A 21505-nucleotide genomic window follows, 5' to 3' on the forward strand; every position below is an offset into this window, starting at 1 on the left:
CTGAAATTTTAGGATTGAAGCCAGAAGCTCTGTGTCTGTGTGTTTTTATGTAATTCAGAAAGGTCTTTACCTCTCATTGGTTCAATATAATATTTTCTCTGAATGTTTTTGCCAAATTAATTACAAAATCCTGGCCCCTCCACTCTCTTTAAGATGTTCCTCTTAATCTGTATTCTTTCTATTGTAACAGTCTGACTAAAAGCATTTTTTTTTTTACTTTACAATATTGTATTGGTTTTGCAATACATCAGCATGAATCTGCCACAGGTGTACACGTGTTCCCCATCCTGAACCCCCCTCCCACCTCCCTCCCCGTACCATCCCTCTGGGTCCTCCCAGTGCCCAGCCCTAAGCATCCTGTATCATGCATCGAACCTGGAATGCCTGGTATATTTTGTGTTTTTCAGGTGAGATGATCCTTGAGTATAAAACCATGTATTTTACCACTCAGGAACTTTTGAGTATGAAAGACGATATTACAAAATAAACATATAGGTTTAAAGAATATTTACTTACTGATCAAGAAACTTTTTATTAAATTGGTGGATATGCATAATATTTTAATTCAAATTTTATTTACAAATAAAATTATTTCTAAAAATAAAATAGCATATATCTATGTATACTGAAATAAGAAATCTTTTTATACTGTTTATCAAAATAATCCTCCAGGTTGTACCCAGAATTATATTAAAAATAGCATAAGCATTGAAAAATCATTCTGGGGGTAGTAAAGTATCATTCTTCATACACATTCTTTTATTTTAATTCATTTCTTAACTGTATTAGTCTCCAGACAGTCGTTAGTATCTTTCCAAAGAGTGTATGTGATCCTATTTTTTAACTTTTTCTTCAAAGTGTTATCAATATTCTTCACATTTACATTTTATTGTTGATGTATTTGAAACCAACATTTCTCTGTAAGTCATAATATTTTTCATTGAGAAAATATTTTCTCTACAAGTGCTGACATACCTGGTAAGGTCAGAGCAAGTGGTGATAAATGAAAGCTATCTGCAATTCTAATTTTTTATATTGTGAAACTATCTCAGCTCAAAGAGCCTCATGGGTCCACTTGCATCTCTGCTCATAATACCTTTCTTAAACAAATATTTTTATAAGACATTTATCAAATAACTTGTCTCTATTTATAATTCTATTGAATATTCAAATTAAGATGCTACTAAATGTTCTGTTCTAGCAGAGAATATAAATTTATCTAATTGAAATTAGGAGTACCATCAAAATATTCTTTCTACATGTAGAGAGAGTCCAAAAACAATTCAAAAATTTTTAAATTGTATTTGTATACCATTTGAGTATTTATTAATCTATCAGTATTAGTTCAGGTTCTCCCTTGCTTTCTTTAAAGGAACACATGTTAATCTCCAAATGTTCTCAAGTTTTATTTTCAATAATTTAAACAAGCTATATGTTTCAAAAGCTGAACTTTTTTGATGCTCTGTTTTTGTATAAAGATGGTACCTTAAAGATTTCCAATATAATCCAACTGAAATGTACAGGGTTAACTTACAAAAAAGTTCTATACTGTCACTGAACATGTAAGTTGATTTACAAAGTAGTTCTTCAACAGTTAAAAGTTTCTAAAAGCTAATTGAAGCCTGGGAGGAGATTGATTACTGCCATGCTGCAATTTTTTTTTCCTTTAAATCAATAGCTTCATTACAAAAATTCTGCATTTCAGTTACTGTGAACATACAAAAAAACTATATATTTGTCTTACAAAATATATAAGCATAAACTTATGGACCTTAAGTATAAAACAATGAAACAATACAAATTCAAGTACACTTAGCAAACTCTTCTCTACCCTCAGTGTAAGGAAAAGCTTTTTAACTATGAATCAAAACAGAGAGACAAATAGGAAAATAATAAAATTTACTGCATCAAAAAAATATGCATGGCAAAAGCATTACAAAGTCAAGACTATAGGCAAATGGGAAGAAAATATTTGCTATGTATACTACAGGTGAAAGACTAATAGCCTTTATGTATGTATGTGTATAGGTGCAAATATATACTTTTTAACTCTAAAAATTGCACAGTAAAGGATCAAAAATTCACTAGAAAAATGAGGAAAAGATATGAAGAGACAATTCCTCCAAAAGGATATAAAAACAGCTCTCAACTACATTAAAATGTATCTAAATTCAGTAGAAGTAGAGAAATGCATATTATAACAACACTGAGATACCATTCTTCACCAAGCAAGTCACAGGAACTGAACGGTTTGGTAACACCTACTGGCCAAGCTGTTGGGAAACAGGCACTCTCATTCGTTAACTGAGAGGACTGAAAACTGATCCAATCCTGCTGGGGGCATTTGGCAATACTTACAAAATTGCATGTACTTATTTTTTTAAGGTTTTTTGGTGATAAAATATACGTGACAAAACACCACTCTAGCCATTTTTAAATGTACAATTCAGTGCTATAAGTATATCCTCATTGTGTAACCATCACCAATTTCGTGTCATCTAAAATAGAAACTCTGTACCCTTTAAACATTAACTCCCCAATCCCTCTCTCTCAAGCCCCTTATAACTTTTACTCTATTTCCTTTCTCTATGAATCTGATGACAAGTACCTTCAGTTCAGTCACACAGTTGTGTCTGACTCTGCGACCCCATGGACTGCAGCACGCCAGGCCTCCCTATCCATCACCACCTCCCAGAGTTTACTCAAACTCATGCCCATTGAGTTAGTGATGCCATCCAACCATCTCATCCTCTGTCTGCCCCTTCTCCTCCCCCCTTCAATCCTTCCCAGCATCAGGGTCTTTTCCAATGAGTCAGCTCTTCACATCAAGTGGCCAAAGTACTGGAGTTTCAGCTTCACCATCAGTCCTTCCAATGAACACCCAGGACTGATCTCCTTTAGAATGGACTGGTTGGATCTCCTTGCAGTCCAAGGGACTCTCAAGAGTCTTCTCCAACACCACAGTTCAAAAGCATCAACTCTTCGGCACTCAGCTTTTTCACAGTCCAACTCTCACACCCATACACGACTACTGGAAAAACCATAACCTTGACTAGATGGACCTTTGTTGGCAAAGTAATGTCTCTGCTTTTTCATATGTTGTCTAGGTTGGTCATAACTTTTCTTCCAAGGAGTAAGCGTCTTTTTATTTTATGGCTGCAGTCCCCATCTGCAGTGATTTTGGAGTCCAAAAAAATAATGTCTGCCACTGTTTCCACTGTTTCTCCATCTATTTGCCATGAAGTGATGGGACCAGATGCTACAATCTTAATTTTCTGAATGCTGAGCTTTAAGCCAACTTCTTCACTCTCCTCTTTCACTTTCATCAAGAGGCTTTTTAGTTCCTCTTCACTTTCTGCCATAAGGGTGGTATCATCTGCATATCAGGTTATTGATATTTCTCCCGGCAATCTTGATTCCAGCTTATGCTTCTTCCAGCCCAGCATTTCTCATGATGTACTCTGCATAGAAGTTAAATAAGCAGGGTGACAATATACAGCCTTGACGTACTCCTTTCCTATTTGGAACCAGTCTGTCGTTCCATGACCAGTTCTGTTGCTTCCTGACCTGCATACAGGTTTCTCAAGAGGCAGGTCAGGTGGCCTGGTATTCCCATCTCTTTCAGAATTTTCCACAGTTTATTGTGATCTACACAGTCAAAGGCTTTGGCATAGTCAATAAAGGAGAAATAGATGTTTTTCTGGAACTCTCTTGCTTTTTCTATGATCCAGAGGATGTTGGCAATTTGATCTCTGGTTCCTCTGCCTTTTCTAAATCCAGCTTGAACATTTGAAAGTTTCATGGTTCACGTACTGTTGAAGCCTTGCTTGGAGAATTTTGAGCATTACTTTGCTAGCATGTGAGATGAGTACAATAGTGCAGTACTTTGAGCATTCTTTGGCACTGCATTTCTTTGAGCTTAATTTGAGACTGGAATGAAAACTCACCTCTTCCAGTCCTGTGGCCACTGCTGAATTTTCCCAATTTGCTGGCATACTGACTGCAGCACTTTCACAGCATCATATTTCAGGATTTGAAAGCGCTCAACTGGAATTCCATCACCTCCACTAGCTTTGTTTGTAGTGATGCTTCCTAAGGCCCACTTGACTTCGCATTCCAGGATTTCTGGCTCTAGGTGAGTGATCACACCATCGTGACTATCTGGGTTGTTAAGGTCTTTTTTGTACAGTTCTTCTGTGTATTCTTGCCACCTCTTCTTAATATCTTCTGCTTCTGTTAGGTCCATACCATTTCTGTCCTTTATTGAGCCCATCTTTGAATGAAATGTTGCCTTGATATCTCTAATTTTCTTGAAGAGATCTCTAGTCTTTCCCATTCTATTGTTTTCCCGTATCTCTTTGCACTGATCATTGAGGAAGGCTTTCTTATCTCCTTGCTGTTCTTTGGAACTCTGCATTCAAATGGGTATATCTTTCCTTTTCTCCTTTGCTTTTGGCTTCTCTTCTTTTCACAGCTATTTGTAAGGCCTCCTCAGCCAGTCATTTTGCTTTTTTGCATTTCTTTTTCCTGGGTATGGTCTTCATTCCTGCCTCCTGTACAAGGTCACGAACCTCCATCCATAGTCCATCAGGAACTCTGTCTATTAGATCTAGTCCCTTAAATCTATTTCTCACTTCCACTGTATAATCATTAGGGATTTGATTTACATCATACCTGAATGGTACCTTATGGTACAAGTGCCTTACTGTAAGTGAAATCATGTAATATATTCCCTTTCGCGTCTGGCTTATTTCAATAAGCATAATGTGTCAGAATCGTGTTCATTTTTACTGACTCCCTATTCTGTTGTATGCTCAGTCCACATTTTGTTTCTCCATCTTTCTGTTGATGAACATTTGGGTTGCTTCTATCTTTGGGCTATTGTGAATCATGTTGCTACGAAAACAGATATGCACAAATCTGTTTGGTTTCTGCTTTGAACTCCTTTGAAGTGGACTTGATACGTCTAGGTTAATTGCGTATTCAACTTTTCAACCTATTTTCCACACCTCTACTGATCTTTTGACCCAGCAATTCTACTCTTAGGAATCTACCTTGAAGATGCACATCGAACAACGCAAAAATATATGTGCACACAGTTGTCTGCAGCACTCCTGCTTGTAACTGACGGTATGAGAAGCAACTCCCGTGCTGACATGTAGGAGGATGGGGTGAATAAACCAGAGTATATTCAGCCAATGCAATAGAGTTCAGTTCAGTTCAGCTCAGTCGCTCAGTCGTGTCCGACTCTTTGCGACCTCAAGAATCGCAGCACGCCAGGCCTCCCTGTCCATCACCATCTCCCAGAGTTTACCCAAACTCATGTCCATCGGGTCCGTGATGCCATCCAGTCATCTCATCCTCTGTCGTCCCCTTCTCCTCCTGCTCCCAATCCCTCCCAGCATCAGAGTCAAAAAAAGAAGAAAGAGGGCAATCTCTTTGAACTGATATTGTATAATTTCCAGGATATATTAATTATAAAAAAACAAAGTTCAAAAGTCTACTTACAGTATGCTACCTTTCACTTGAGAAAGAAGGATATAGAAAAATACATGTGTATCTGTTTACTTGTGAAAGAGAAACATAGTTACTAATGAAATCAGAAATCAAACTCTGTAGGTTACTGCAGAGAAAGGGTGGGGATAGAATGGAAAAAAAATGGGGAAATGGGAGTGAGATAGCAGGAATACTTTTCTCTGAGTATATGTGTTTTTTTTTTTAATAGCTCTGACTGTTAGAACCAGAGTAATATTTCACAAACCTTGAAACATAATTAAAAACAATCAGAACAGGGAGGGAACCTGAAATGGAACACAAACATCACATGAACTTAAGTATGTAACGAATCAGTGGGGGTGGAGAAAAAAGGAACTAACCTACAGAAATCTGGAAAACATGATTTAGACTTCATACTATAAGGCTAAAGGCTAAAGGTGCTGTATACAGATGCCCTTGCATGTGACTTTGTCTCTAACAGGGATGTGGACTGCCTGAAGCTATTTTGTGTATATATATACTAGAATTGGACAAATAAGCACACATACAGATGAAATGAGCCAGGTTCCTCATTGTCAGAAGTAATGTTATAAATAAGGAAAGGGGAAAGACAGTTTCAAAAAGAATGAAACCTATGGTATTGGATTAGTGTCAAAATGATCATTGTAAACTTATTTTTGTGTGTGCATGTGTGTAGACATATATATACATGTATCGGATTAGTATACATACACTAAGTTTCTTGTCTGCTGGGACAGTCTAGAAACAATGATACCCTAGTAGCCATGAGCAACTTCACTTTCACTTTTCACTTTCATGCATTGGAGAAGGAAATGGCAACCCACTCCAGTGTTCTTGCCTGGAGAATCCCAGGGACGGGGGAGCCTGGTGGGCTGCCGTCTATAGGGTCACACGGAGTTGGACACGACTGAAGCGACTTAGCAGCAGCAGCAGCCATGAGCACATTTAGTGCTGATTCTGTTTCCTAAATTCCATTCTCCAATAAAAGAACCATGCTCCTTAGCAAAGTGGATTCCAGGACCAGAGCAGGCGAAATACAAGATAAGCCTGCACATGTTGGTATGCTAGAATACAGAGAAATGCTCACAAAAAGGCGGGGTTATGTCAAAAGAAGATGGGAAGGCATCCAATGGCCAAAACTGGAATAATTTTGATCGGGAAAGGAAATAAAGTTAGCACTGGATTATAACCTATAGAATAAAATAAGTATCAATGAGTCTACACTGATATAAAGAAACAATTTACTAAGTAAATAAACAGGGTAGAAAAGACAAGTCTACAGAAAAAATCCAATTAATAAATGTAAAAGGAATGAGGAAATAAGGAACTCCACAGTAATAACAATTGTTGTAGGTATTAATGGATGTTAAAATTAGTTGGTGAAAGTTTAAGAAGAAACAAGATTTGTACATAGTCTTATAATTTCTCCCCAAAGATATTAATGACAAAAAGGAAGATAGTAATTTAACTGTGGAGTATGTAGTAGGTATCATCTTTGCTAGCAATTAAAATTAACATCTCTAGTAATAAGACTATAACATCACATTTTCTCTGATACGATGCACAGAAAGGGCCCAATATCACTTTCATAGTATCCCTGCTAAATATGCCCAACCTCATCTAAGCATGAGGAATCATCAGACAAACCCAAATTTGTGGAATGAGGCATACTCTACAAAATAACTAGTTAGTACTCTTCAAAAGTAACAAGGTCTCAAAAGTCAAGGAAAGATCCAGAAACCGTTATAGACAAGAGGAGATTAAAGAGACGCAGCAACTAAATCCAACTCAGGATCCTAGACTGGTCCCTGAACTGAAACAGATGTTAGTAAAAATTCAAATAAGGTGAATAGATTTACAGTATTGTACTAATGTTTAATTTCCTTACATAACCTACTGTGTTTATGGAAGAGGTTCACATTCTAGAGGTGGAGTGAAGGATATACAGGAATTCTCTGTATAATTCTGCAATTTTTCTACAAGTTTAAAACTATTTCAAAAGAAAAAGGGTTTTTGTGTCTTTTTAAAAAGCTTTGTTGGACTTAAGCTTCCTTATCCAAAAAATGAGTGGCTTTCACTTTGTTTTATAAGCTCTATTTTAGATGTGAAATCATGAGTCACCATTCATCACACTAAACAAACATCACTCTCTTCCATCAACACGTGCTTGAGCCATAAGGATCACCTTGCTTTACTAAAACAGTATTTTGTTTCTGATGAAGGTAGCACTCTGGTGTACACAAATCACTTTGAAGTAGTTGCTGGGGTCAGTATTTCCTTAAGAAATGCACCAGGTCTCTCCTAAGGCTGGCAGTTTTCTTACCTCAGCTTAAGTCAAGGTTGGAAAATTGAGTAAGACCAGAAATTAATCACTGAGCAATGTAATCAATTGCTTACATCATACCGCAATACCACATTTCATATCAACAGCCACCATTTATTGAGAATCTGCCCTGTACAGGGTACATTGCCAGGCTGTGTATAAGGAGACCTCTAGTCCCTTAAAGCTGCACGGTTGGGACTTGTTACTGCTTCCATTTCTTCCAGACAAGAAACACGGGGCTCAGAGGGATCAAGCAAGTAGCAAATTCAGGATGTGGATTCTTTGGGGTACAAAGCACATGATCTTTCCACTCCACTATTCTAGACATAAGCAAGCTGAGGAAAACAGCAGCAACAACCCCAAAACGTGTCAGCTTCTCACTCCACATCTTTATCATGCAGAGAGAAATAATGAAAGCACAGCTCAGGTTTCCCACCTCTCCCCGTTGAAACCAAAAAAGTTTGTTAAACTTGGGCATGGAGGAAGGACGGGGTAACCTTCCAAACTCAGTAGAAAGCATGGATAAAATTATCAAATACATACATATTCAAATAAAGAAAACCATTTTCCATGAGCACCATCCATATTGTACCACAGAAGGAAATAATCTCTTCATTATTCACTTTTTTCCTGTTTGTCCATTGGAGGAGGGAGGGTTCTTTGAGAAAAAAAATCATTCTTCAGTCCCTAAGCCTTAACTGATGGGTTGTTTTTATACAACAGTGCCATCTACTGGAATGACTCAGAATTACAGGACACTCTAGAAATTGTTTTCGCTTCACTTTTAAAACGAGCTTAAAAAATTAAATTCTTCAGATATAAGGGAAATGATACACATGAACTTACAAAGCAGAAAGAGGCTCACAGACTTAGAAAATGAACTTATGGTTACAGAGGGGAAGGGATACTTAGGGACTTTGGGAAGTTCATGTACATACTGCTATATTTAAAACGGGTAACCAACAAGGACCTACCGCATAGCACATGGAACTCTACTCAATGTTATGTGCCTGCCAGAATGGAAGAGGTGTTTGAGGGGGAAATGAATACATGTATTTGCATGGCTGAGTCTCTTGTCCTCTGAAACTATCACAACATTGTTAATCAGCTATACCCCAATACAAAATAAAAAGTTAAAAAAAAGTTAAGGTCACCATTCTCCATTACTGTTACCAATGGCTTTGTTTTATTAACAAATGCGTCTGCAGGGGGCAAAGACCTAATCAAATGCTGGGTATTCACTAAAACCACACAGCAGGTTACATATAAGTGCTGCTCAAGGATTTCATATAGGAACAAACAGAAACAGTTGCACATCTGGGAGTCTGCGTTTAACTTCTGAAACTGAAAAAAAAAAAAAAAAAGCCAAGAAATTGTTCTTTGTAGAAAAATAGCATTTCCAGAGGCCAAAGAGTTACATAACCACCAAGATTCTTCTAGTAAATAACAGCTCTCCTTTAGATTTACGCTTCTATTACTCACAACTGTGGAATCATGCTTTATGTTGCCTATAAATGCTTTATTCATTAGTAATAATATTATGAATAATCATCATTGGTCCAAATATTTCATTTATATATATACAGTCATCACTGTTCCAAAACTGTTAATCCTCATGGTCTAGGCCACTGAACATCACCATTTCATTTCAGTTCATTTGGACAACAGGGTCTCAGGACATCTTTAAGTGAGGACCTGACTCTCCCATGGGTGTTTTCTGCTTAATCAGCTCTAAAACATCCTCTATCGATAAGAGCAAAGGAACAAGAAACTAAATAATTCTTCCTCTCTAGGGCCCCCTCGATTGCAGTCTGTTCTTCACAGGGTAGAAGGGAAGCAGGGAGTTTGAATCACAAAACAGAAAATAAATGAAAAGATAAGATTCAAAAAGTTTTTGAACCACGAGTTCTCAGGAGTCCCTTAAATATTTAGAAGCTATAAGCAGTACACGGTAATAAACTAATTCCAACTTTAAGAGGAACTCAGAAGTCACTGGGATTATCCTGACTGCCTCTGCTTTTCATAAGGAAATACATAAACCACAAGGTGTTGAATGACTCCCTCCAAAATTATCCTAAGCTCTAAAAAGAGTAGTATATTATGTGCCTATGGGTTCAACTTGTTAGCAGTGTCCTTTCCTCTTCATGTCTTCTTAATCTGGGTATGGAGCATATGTGCCTATTTTGTAGAACTTGGATGATTAATTTATTTTAAAAAGTGTGTTATAGGTTTATGATTGTCCTATAGCTACTTCTTTGACACATTTTGGTTCATATTAATGATTTGCTTGATTCTGAGGCCTTGTTCAGGAATACAACCCCCAACTAGCACATCATTCCTATGGGAAAATATACAACACATAGCAACGATTTACTTCTCAGAGTGGTTTCCAGGAGACCATTGTGGAAATAAAAAGCAGTGTGTCCATACTTGATTTTGGAGTTACCAACTAAAACTTGACACTTGCCATCTGCTTCTCCAAGGATGAAGTCACCCGCCACTGCAGTCGCTGACCTTCAACACCCTCTGAAAGAGATCAGGAATGAGGCACTCTGTTCTCTGGGAGAAACTGGCAGAATAGGCCTTCAGGTAGTTAGACATTTTCAGGAGAAAATTTTATGAATCCAACTTCTTGCATCTTCTCAGACCTAGAAAAGCATTAAAATCATTAGCAGAGACATCTGTTCCTTGTGACTAGCAGCAAACCTCTGCCAAAACGAGTGCCTGACGGCAGGTACCCCCTTCACCAAATCACATATCTACTGCCCTCCTCCACTACCTACCTCTTCGGAGCAGTGCTCAGAGCTATCTGAGAAGCTGTCTCCTGAGCTCTAGACCTCATCTGCCCCAAACAAAGCTTAACTCCCAACCATAACGCTTTTTTCAGTCACTAAAGTCCTGTGACAACTCCTCATATATTACAGAAGGGAAATGCAGTCTCTGAGTATGAGGGACTTTGTCTCATAGGAGGCAGAGCAGAGGCCTCCGTCTTCCCTCCGCAGTGCACTGGTCTTTGTAGCCTGGGCCTGTCCTTCAGTGGGTAACAGTCAAGGGCAGGGACCTGGGTTTGTGTCTAGGCTCTGTACATTAGGCAAGCTGATCTCTCTATACTGAGGGTTGTTATCTGTAAGATGGGATGATGACAATAATGGTACATAATCTCATAGAACTGTTATGATTAAATAAACTAGTATGGTATTAATATTTAGAACAGTGCCTGGCAGGTAAAAATCAATCCCTCAATAAATGTTCAGTTCAGTCGCTTAGTCGTGTCCGACTCTTTGCGACCCCATGAATCATAGCACGCCAGGCCTCCCTATCCATCACCAACTCCCGGAGTTCACTCAGATTCACGTCCATCGAGTCACTGATGCCTTCCAGCCATCTCATCCTCTGTTGTCCCCTTCTCCTCCTGACCCCAATTCCTCCCAGCATCAGAGTCTTTTCCAAGGATTCAATTCTTCGCATGAGGTGGCCAAAGTATTGGAGTTTCAGCTTCAGCATCAGTCCTTCCAAAGAAATCCCAGGGCTGATAGCCTTCAGAATGGACTGGTTGGATCTCCCTGCAGTTCAAGGGACTCTCAAGAGTCTTCTCCAACACCACAGTTCAAAAGCATCAATTCTTGGCGCTCAGCCTTCTTCACAGTCCAACTCTCACATCCATACATGACCACTGGAAAAACCATAGCCTTGACTAGACGGACCTTAGTTGGCAAAGTAATGTATCTGCTTTTGAATATGCTATCTAGGTTGGTCATAACTTTTCTTCCAAAGAGTAAGCGTCTTTTAATTTCATGGCTGCAAACACCATCTGCAGTGATTTTGGAGCCCAAGAAAATAAAGTCTGACACTGTTTCCACTGTTTCCCCATCTATTTCCCATGAAGTGATGGGACCAGATGCCATGATCTTCATTTTCTGAATGTTGAGCTTTAAGCCAACTTTTTCCCTCTCCTCTTTCACTTTCATCAAGAGGCTTTTTAGTTCCTCTTCACTTTCTGCCATAAGGATGGTGTCATCTGCATATGTAAGGTTATTGATATTTCTTCTGGCAATCTTGATTCCAGCCTGTGCTTCTTCCAGCCCAGCGTTTCTCATGATGTACTCTGCATAGAAGTTAAATAAGCAGGGTGACAATATACAGCCTTGATGTACTCCTTTTCCTATTTGGAACCAGTCTGTTGTTCCATATCCAGTTCTAACTGTTGCTTCCTGACCTGCATACAGATTTCTCAAGAGGCAGGTCAGGTGGTCTGGTATTCCCATCTCTTTCAGAATTTTCCACAGTTTATTGTGATCCACATGGTCAAAGGCTTTGGCATAGCCAAGAAAGCAGAAATAGATGTTTTTCTGGAACTCTCTTGCTTTTTCCATGATCCAGCAGATGTTGGCAATTTGATCTCTGGTTCCTCTGCCTTTTCTAAAACCAGCTTGAACATCAGGAAGTTCACAGTTCACGTATTGCTGAAGCCTGGCTTGGAGAATTTTGAGCATTACTTTACTAGCATGTGAGATGAGTGCAATTGTGCGGTAGTTTGAGCATTCTTTGGCATTGCCTTTCTTTGGAATTGGAATGAAAACTGACCTTTTCCAGTCCTGTGGCCACTGCTGAGTTTTCCAAATGTGCTGGCATATTGAGTGCAGCACTTTCACAGCATCATCTTTCAGGATTTGAAAGAGCTCCACTGGAATTCCATCACCTCCACTAGCTTTGTTCGTAGTGATGCTTTCTAAGGCCCACTTGACTTCACATTCCAAGATGTCTGGCTCTAGATGAGTGATCACACCATCATGATTATCCGGGTTATGAAGATCTTTTTTGTATAGTTCTTCTGTGTATTCTTGCCACCTCTTCTTAATATCTTCTGCTTCTGTTAGGTCCATACCATTTCTGTCCTTTATCGAGCCCATCTTTGCATGAAATGTTCCCTTGGTATCTCTCATTTTCTTGAAGAGATCTCTAGTCTTTCCCATTCTGTTCTTTTCCTCTATTTCTTTGCATTGATCACTGAAGAAGGCTTTCTTATCTCTTCTTGCTATTCTTTGGAACTCTGCATTCAGATGCTTATATTTTTCCTTTTCTCCTTTGCTTTTCGCCTCTCTTCTTTTCACAGCTATTTGTAAGGCCTCCCCAGATAGCCATTTTGCTTTTTTGCGTTTCTTTTCCATGGGGATGGTCTTGATCCCTGTCTCCTGTACAATGTCACGAACCTCATTCCATAGTTCATCAGGTACTCTATCTATCAGATCTAGGCCCTTAAATCTATTTCTCACTTCCACTGTATAAATGTTAGCTACCATTATTTACATGATCAATAAAATCATATACTAACAGTTATTCCAAGTACTCAAAAACATCAACAAGGTATTAACACAACTTAAATAATTAATAAATCAGCAATTTCCATTTGATGGGTTCCTACTGTATGCCAGGCAAATTACATCTATTTTCTCTTATTTGCCCTTTCATTCCCATTTTACAGATGGCAAACTGGAATCCTGGAAAAACTAAGTAACTTTCCTAAGACCACACAGAACCAGGGATTCACTACACACTCTCAAATCAATTCAGCAAGAAAACTCCTCAGTAAAAACATCATCAATTATTCAAGCATTGAGGATAAAGGAATTCCCAGCTTCACGAAGAAAACATTTAAGATAGAGTCTATATAGAAGGTTCATATAGTCAAAGCTATGGTATTCGGTATTTCTAGTAGTCTTGTACAGATGTGAGAGTTGGACCATAAAGAAGTCTGAGCACCCAAGAATTGATGCTTTTGAACTATGGTGCTAGAGAAGACACTTGAGAGTCTCTTGGACTGCAAGAAGATCCAACCAGTCCATCCTAAAGGAAATCAGTCCTGAATATTCACTGAAAGGACTGATGCTGAAGCTGAAACTCTAATACTTTGACCACCTAATGTGAAGAGTAGGCTCACTGGAAAAGATCTTGATGCTGGGAAAGATTGAAGGCAGGAGGTAAAGGGGATAACAGAGGGTGAGATGGTTGGATGGCATCACCAACTCAATGGACATGAGTCTGAACAAACCCTGGGAGATGGTGAAGGACAGGGAAGCCTGGTGTGCTACAGTCCATGGGGTTACAAAGCATTGAACACGATTGAGCGACTGAACAACAATAACAGCTATAGTTATAGGAACCTCTGGCTCAGTGATGTCCCCCTAGCTCAGGCTCACTGATGTAGAATAAAAATGGGAAAACGTTAAGAGGAGCATTTAAATACCATTTGCAGATTTCCTAGAAGTAACAAGGCCTTAACCTTAAATAGGCAAAAACAACAACAAAACAAGAAAATGGGAGATCAAGATTAAAAATGGTGGCAGGCTCTGAGTGTGGTGGGCTTCCCCAGTAGCTCCGATGGTAAAGTATCTGCCTGTGATGCAGGAGACCCGGGTTTGATCCTTGGGTCAGGAAGACCCTCTGGAGAAGGGAATGGTAACCCACTCCAGTATTCTTGCCTGGAGCATTTCATGGACAGAGGAGCCTGGCGAGCTACAGTCCATGGGGAATGTATATGGCCAAAGAAAAACTGATTATTCTACTCTATTGTCAGTTTCTGAATTCTAGTTCTTCACTGATGGACAAAAGCTGAGAGGCCAAAGAGGCTTCCATGCTCTACATCTGTGTTGCTGGTGAAATTCCATAAATAAGAAAAAAGAAAGAGCATTTTTCTCCCTGCTTAAGATCTTCAGCAAGCCTGCATTTAAGACTGTGGGGGAGTAAAGCCATCTATTCCTGCAACTTCCTTCCTGTTTGCACACTGTGAAGCAGTGCTCAGGCTACAGAAAAAAAACAGACCAGGACTGTGTCTATCAGGTGGACGCCATGATAGCTGCCCCCACTTCTTGCAACTCTTGTTCATGTACCAGGCTTTGTGTCTTTAAGCTCTACCAGTCTCTGCTGGTGGCACCTTTACCGCTTGCCTCTGGGGAAGTGATTACTACAAATGTGCATGATTTTATCCACAATATACAGTATCGTGTGAAGCTTGCTTTTATTGCCTTCAGCCTTTTCTTTCTTACAATTTATTTTAATACATTTGGAATTATTATCCCAAACATTAGCCAGCTGGCCCGCTGGGGTTTCCTTTGCTGGACTCCACGTCTCTCTTTTTCTAATCCTCTCTTCGTGGATAATCCATTCTAATGCTTCCTGGCTGCGGAGGGGGTTCTGCTATTACTACCTGTTGATTAGAAATTCACTTTGTCCTGTGTAGGTGGCTCTAACCGTTCGGTAATGAACACCTTATTTGAGTTAGCTGAGGTCAGAGTTATATTCATAAGATTTTCTTTCTTCTTTCCAGATTTCTGGATGCTTCTCTTTTTTTTTCTCCTGAGCTACAAATCAGCTGGTCTTTGGGAAAAAAAAAAACAGCCTCTCAGAGCCCCCTCTCCTCAGGAAAAAAAAAAAAAAAGGAACAGTAAGAAAGGAAAAGAAAACTGTATGGTAAGATATGAGAGAGAAAGAGGCTTTTATTTCAGCTGTTCAGACACCGTGTGGATTTTGCTTTTGTCTTTGCCAACCACTGGGCCTTCAGGGCCCTTGCTGAGGGCATGGGAGTACGGGCAGTCCAGGAGAACAGGTCACAAGCTTTCAGTCATCAGAGGCCACCAGGATGCAAAGGGTCAGGAGAACCAAGCAGGGTCCTGATGCCTTGCTGAACCCCCTTGAGTCCCCACACTGGGCTCAGCCAAGTTGGGCGTGTGATGTGGTAAGAGCCCCAAAGCTAAGTGTTCTGGTGAGGGTCCCCCACCCCTGCTGAGGCTATGGTGCAGGGGACTTTCTCCAGGATCCTCTGGGAAGAGGGCAAAATGAATCGTGCTTACACCCATCTCGGGAAGAGGTGCCAGGACCTCTAGTCAGGGCATTTCTGTATTGAAGAATCTATACTCTGCATTTGTCCTAAGGTGTCTGAAGTCACAGTAAGATAACCACTGGCTACATTTCACTTGAAACTCTAAGGTTTTTAAAATAATTATGTTTTGGGATGGACTTTGCTGGTGGCTCAGTGGTAAAGAATCTGCCGGCAATGCAGGAGATTCGAGTTTGATCCCTGGGTCAGGAAGATCCCCCGGAGGAGGACATGCAACCCACTCTAGTATTCTTGCCTGGAGAATTCCATGGACAGAGGAGTGTGGTGGGTTACAGTCCATGGGATTGCAAGGAGTTGGACACAACTGAAGCGACTTAGCACGCACACACAAATGTTTCGGAATAACACTCTGACCTCATTCTTGATCACCCTGCCTTTCAACCTGCCTATAGCTACATTTCAAAAGTTTTAAGGCTTGAGTGGATAGTTCCTCAAGGGACTCATATTTGCATCTGGCTATTTGCTGAATCTGGCATAGTGCTTGGCACTTTTTAATTAATAAAAAGAAGGGAGATGTGAAGGAAAGAGAAAGGAGGAGTAGGAGGGGAAGCAGAAGACAGAGAAGGGAAGAGGGAGGGAGGGAGGGAGGGGGTAACGTGTGGCCATTAGAGACTCAGAAAACGTTAAAACACACACACAAAGACCAGCACAATTCCTCAAGATCCCACGGAGAAGTAACCCCTGTTAATAGTTTGTTCTCTTTACTCTTTAAGCCATTTTACCTTTTGCTTCAAAGTTCAGATTACACTGCCATGTACTCAACTTTGTATCCTACTGTTTCAATTCACACTCTACTGCCAGTCTTTTCAGAAGTTCAAACTGTTGAAAGTAATATTTCTAATGACTACACAATAGTTTACTCTTTGAATATACCATTACCTCTTGAACCATTTTCCTACTGTAAGTTCCTGGCTGTTTTCACATATCTGTTTGAAATATATCTTCTTTCCCTTCTGAGGTATTACTCTTTCAGTGATTCTTTCAAAAAGTGGTAATACATATGGAACATATTTATTATTTTTGAACATTCAATATTCTATTGGTTATTGATCATTTGGTACCACAGCTTTTGTTCTGCTGTCCCACATATGATACTTGTGACTGTGACTATAACTTTGATAGAACTTATCAAAAATCAGTGTACTGTATATTGCCCATAAATAATTATCCTAAATAATTTCAAATCCTAAAAGGTGATGCTGTTAAAGTGTTGCACTCAATATGCCAGCAAATTTGGAAAACTTGGCAGTGGCCACAGGACTGGAAAAGGTCAATTTTCATTCTAATTCCAAAGAAAGGTAATACCAAAGAACGCTCAAACTACCGCACAACTGCACTCATCTCACACGCCAGTAAAGTAATGCTCAAAATTCTCCAAGCAATTCAAAAATACGTGAAAAATTCAGTAATACGTGAACTGTGAACTTCTAGATGTTCAAGCTGGTTTTAGAAAAGGCAGAGGAACCAGAGATCAAATTGCTGACATCTGCTGGATCATAGATAAAGAAAGAGAATTCCAGAAAAACATCTACTTCTGCTTTATTGACTATGCCAAAGCCTTTGACTGTGTGGATCACAATAAACTGGAAAATTCTGAAAGACATGGGACTACCAGACCACCTGACCTGCCTCCTGAGAAATCTGTATGTAGGTCAGGAAGCAACAGTTAGAACTGTACATGGAACCACAGACTGGTTCTAAATTGGGAAAGGAGTACATCAAGGCTGTATACTGTCACTCTGCTTATTTAACTTATACATAGAGTATATCATGCAAAATGCCAGGTTGAATGAATCACAAGCTGGACTCAAGACTGCTGGGAGAAATATCGACAACCTCAGATATGCAGATGATACCACCCTTATGGCAGAAAGTGAAGAGGAATTAAAGAGCCTCTTGATGAAGGTAAAAGAGGAGAGTTTAAAAAGCTGGCTTAGAACAACATACAAAAAACTAAGATCATGGCATCTGGTCCCATCACTTCACGTCAAAGAGATGGGGAAACAATGCAAACAGTGACAGACTTTATTTTCTTGGGCTCCAAAGTTACTGTGGACAGTGACTGCAGTTATGAAATTAAAAGACCCTTGCTCCTTGGAAGAAAAGCTATGGCAAACCTAAACAGCATATTAAAAAGCAGAGACATTACTTTGTCTACAAATGTCCATACAGTCAAAGCTATGGTTTTTCCAGTAGTTGTGTATGGATGTGAGATCTGGACAATAAAAAAGGTTGAGCACCAAAGAATCGATATCTTCGAATTATGGTGCTGGAGAAGACTCCTGAGAGTCCCTTGGACAGCAAGAAGATCACACCAGTCAATCCTAAAGGAAATCAACACTGAATACTCATTGGACTGACTGATGCTGAAGCTCCAGTACTTTGGCCACCTGATGCAAAAAGCTGACTCATTGGAAAAGATTCCGATGCTAGGAAAGATTGAAGGCAGGAAGAGAAGGGGACGACAGAGGATGAGATGGTTGGATGGCATCACCGACTCAATGGATATGAGTTTGAGTAAACTCTGGGAGAGGAAGGACAGAGAAGCCTGTTGTGCTGCAGTCCACAGGGTTGCCTGCAACCTTGCAAAGATTTAGGCACGACTGAGTGACTGACCAACAACAATAAATAATTATATTGCCAGAAATCTTTACTGATGCTATGAATCTCCATATACAGATCTCTTATCTTTCTTACTTCAGTTCTTTTTGGTGGTTTGGCCACATAACTGCTTTACAAACTTTCTACATTGAAAAAGTTAAAACTTAAAATCATTTTGAACACATTTTATTTAATATTGATTTTGTAGAGTTGCCTCCTCTTTCCTAACGAGACTTTTAACAATGACTGGTAAATATCATGTAGATATATTTAATAAAGATCAGCAACACAATACTCAAAGCTAGTTCTGAAACTGTGTACAAGCCCCTGTGTCCTTGTCTTTTGAAGTAAAACTGCTGACTCAAGAGTTAATGGTGGAGGGGGGCGGTCCTAAGATGGCGGAGGAATAGGAAGGGAAGACCACTTTCTCCCTCACAAATTCCTCAAAAGATCATTTCAACGCGGAGCAAACTCCACAAAACAACCTCTGAATGCAGGCAGAGGACATCAGGCAACCAGAAAAGCAGATCATTGTCTTCAAAAACAGTGAACCTCTCTGGGTGCCCCTCAATGTGGAGAAACCTTTCATCTTTAGCCTAGATGCTATATCATTGGTGCTGTATAGATGGAGAAGTCTAGAGACCACCGTAAAAATAAAACTGAAAACCAGAAGCAGGAGGCTTAAGTCCAAAGCTTGAGAACATCAGAGAACTCCTGAATTCAGGGAACATTAAGCAATAGGAGCTCATCAAATGCCTCCAAACCTACACCGAAACAAAGCTCCACCCAAGGGCCAACAAGTTCCAGAGCAAGACATATCACACAAATTCTCCAGCAACACAGGAACATACCCCTGAGCTTCAATATACAGGCAGTTCAAAGTTACTCCAAAACTTTAGACGTCTCATAACCCATTACTGGTCACTCCACTGCACTCCAGAGAGAAGAAACCCAGCTCCACCCACCAGACCTCCAACACAAGCCTCCCTAACCAGGAAACCTTGACAAGCCACTGATACAACCCCACCCACAGTGAGGAAGCTCCACAATAAAGAGAACTCCACAAATTACGAATATAAAAAGGCCATTCCAAACGCAGCAATATAACCAAGATGAAGAGACAGAGGAATACCCAACAGGTAAAGGAGCAGGAGAAATGCCCACCAAACCAGACAAAAGAGGAAGAGATAGGGAATCTACCTGAGAAAGAATTCCGAATATTGATAGTGAAAATGATCCAAAATCTTGAAGTCAAAATGGAATCACAGATAAATACCCTAGAGACAAGGATTGAGAAGATGCAAGAAAGGTTCAACAAGGACCTAGAAGAAATAAAAAAGAGTCAATATACAATGAATAATGCAATAAATGAGATCAGAAACACTCTGGAGGCAACAAATAATAGAATAACGGAGGCAGAAGATAGGATTAGTGAAATAGAAGATAGAATGGTAGAAATAAATGAATCAGAGAGGAAAAAAGAAAAACGAATTAAAAGAAATGAGGACAATCTCAGAGACCTCCAGGACAATATGAAATGCTCCAACATTCGAATTATAGGAGTCCCAGAAGAAGAAGACAAAAAGAAAGACCATGAGAAAATCCTTGAGGAGATAATAGTTGAAAACTTCCCTAAAATGGGGAAGGAAATAATCACCCAAGTCCAAGAAACCCAGAGAGTCCCAAATAGGATAAACCCAAGGCGAAACACCCCAAGACACATATTAATCAAATTAACAAAGATCAAACACAAAGAACAACTATTAAAAGCAGCAAGGGAAAAACAACAAATAACACACAAGGGGATTCCCATAAGGATAACAGCTGATCTCTCAATAGAAACTCTTCAGGCCAGGAGGGAATGGCAAGACATACTTAAAGTGATGAAAGAAAATAACCTACAGCCCAGATTACTATACCCAGCAAGGATCTCATTCAAATATGAAGGAGAAATCAAAAGCTTTACAGACAAGCAAAAGCTGAGAGAATTCAGCACCACCAAACCAGCTCTCCAACAAATTCTAAAGGATATTCTCTAGACAGGAAACACAAAAAGGGAGTATAAACCCGAACCCAAAATAATAAAACAAATGGCAACGGGATCATACTTATCAATAATTACCTTAAACGTAAATGGATTGAATGCCCCAACCAAAAGGCAAAGACTGGCCGATTGGATACAAAAACAAGAACCCTCTATATGCTGCTTACAAGAGACCCACCTCAAAACAAGGGACACATACAGACTGAAAGTGAAGGGTTGGAAAAAGATATTCCATGCAAATAGAGACCAAAAGAAAGCAGGAGTGGCAATACTCATATCCGATAAAATAGACTTTAAAACAAAGGCTGTGAAAAGAGACAAAGAAGGCCACTACATAATGATCAAAGGATCAATCCAAGAAGAAGATATAACAATTATAAATATATATGCACCCAATATAGGAGCACCGCAATATGTAGGACAAATGCTAACAAGTATGAAAGGGGAAATTAACAACAACACAATAATAGTGGGAGACTTTAATACCCCACTCACACATATGGACAGATCAACTAAACAAAATTAATAAAGAAACGCAAACTTTAAATGATACATTAGACCAGTTAGACCTAATTGATATCTATAGGACATTTCACCCCAAAACAATGAATTTCACCTTTTTCTCAAGTGCTCATGGAACCTTCTCGAGGATAGATCACATCCTGGGCCATAAATATAACCTTGATAAATTCAAAAAAATCGAAATCATTCCAAGCATCTTTTCTGACCATAATGCACTAAGATTAGATCTCAATTACAGGAGGAAACCTATTAAAAATTCCAACATATGGAGGCTGAACAACACGCTTCTGAATAACCAACAAATCACAGAAGAAATCAAAAAAGAAATCAAAATATGCATAGAAACTAATGAAAATGAAAACACAACAACCCAAAACCTGTGGGACACTATAAAAGCAGTGCTAAGAGGAAAGTTCATAGCAATACAGGCATACCTCAAGAAACAAGAAAAAAGTCAAATAAATAACCTAACTCTACACCTAAAGCAACTAGAAAAGGAAGAATTAGAGAACCCCAGAGTTAGCAGAAGGAAAGAAATCTTAAAAATTAGGGCAGAAATAAATGCAAAAGAAACAAAAGAGACCATAGCAAAAATCAACAAAGC

Source organism: Oryx dammah, unplaced genomic scaffold (assembly GCF_014754425.2).
Source record: "Oryx dammah isolate SB20612 unplaced genomic scaffold, SCBI_Odam_1.1 HiC_scaffold_18, whole genome shotgun sequence".
Classification (NCBI taxonomy): domain Eukaryota; kingdom Metazoa; phylum Chordata; class Mammalia; order Artiodactyla; family Bovidae; genus Oryx; species Oryx dammah.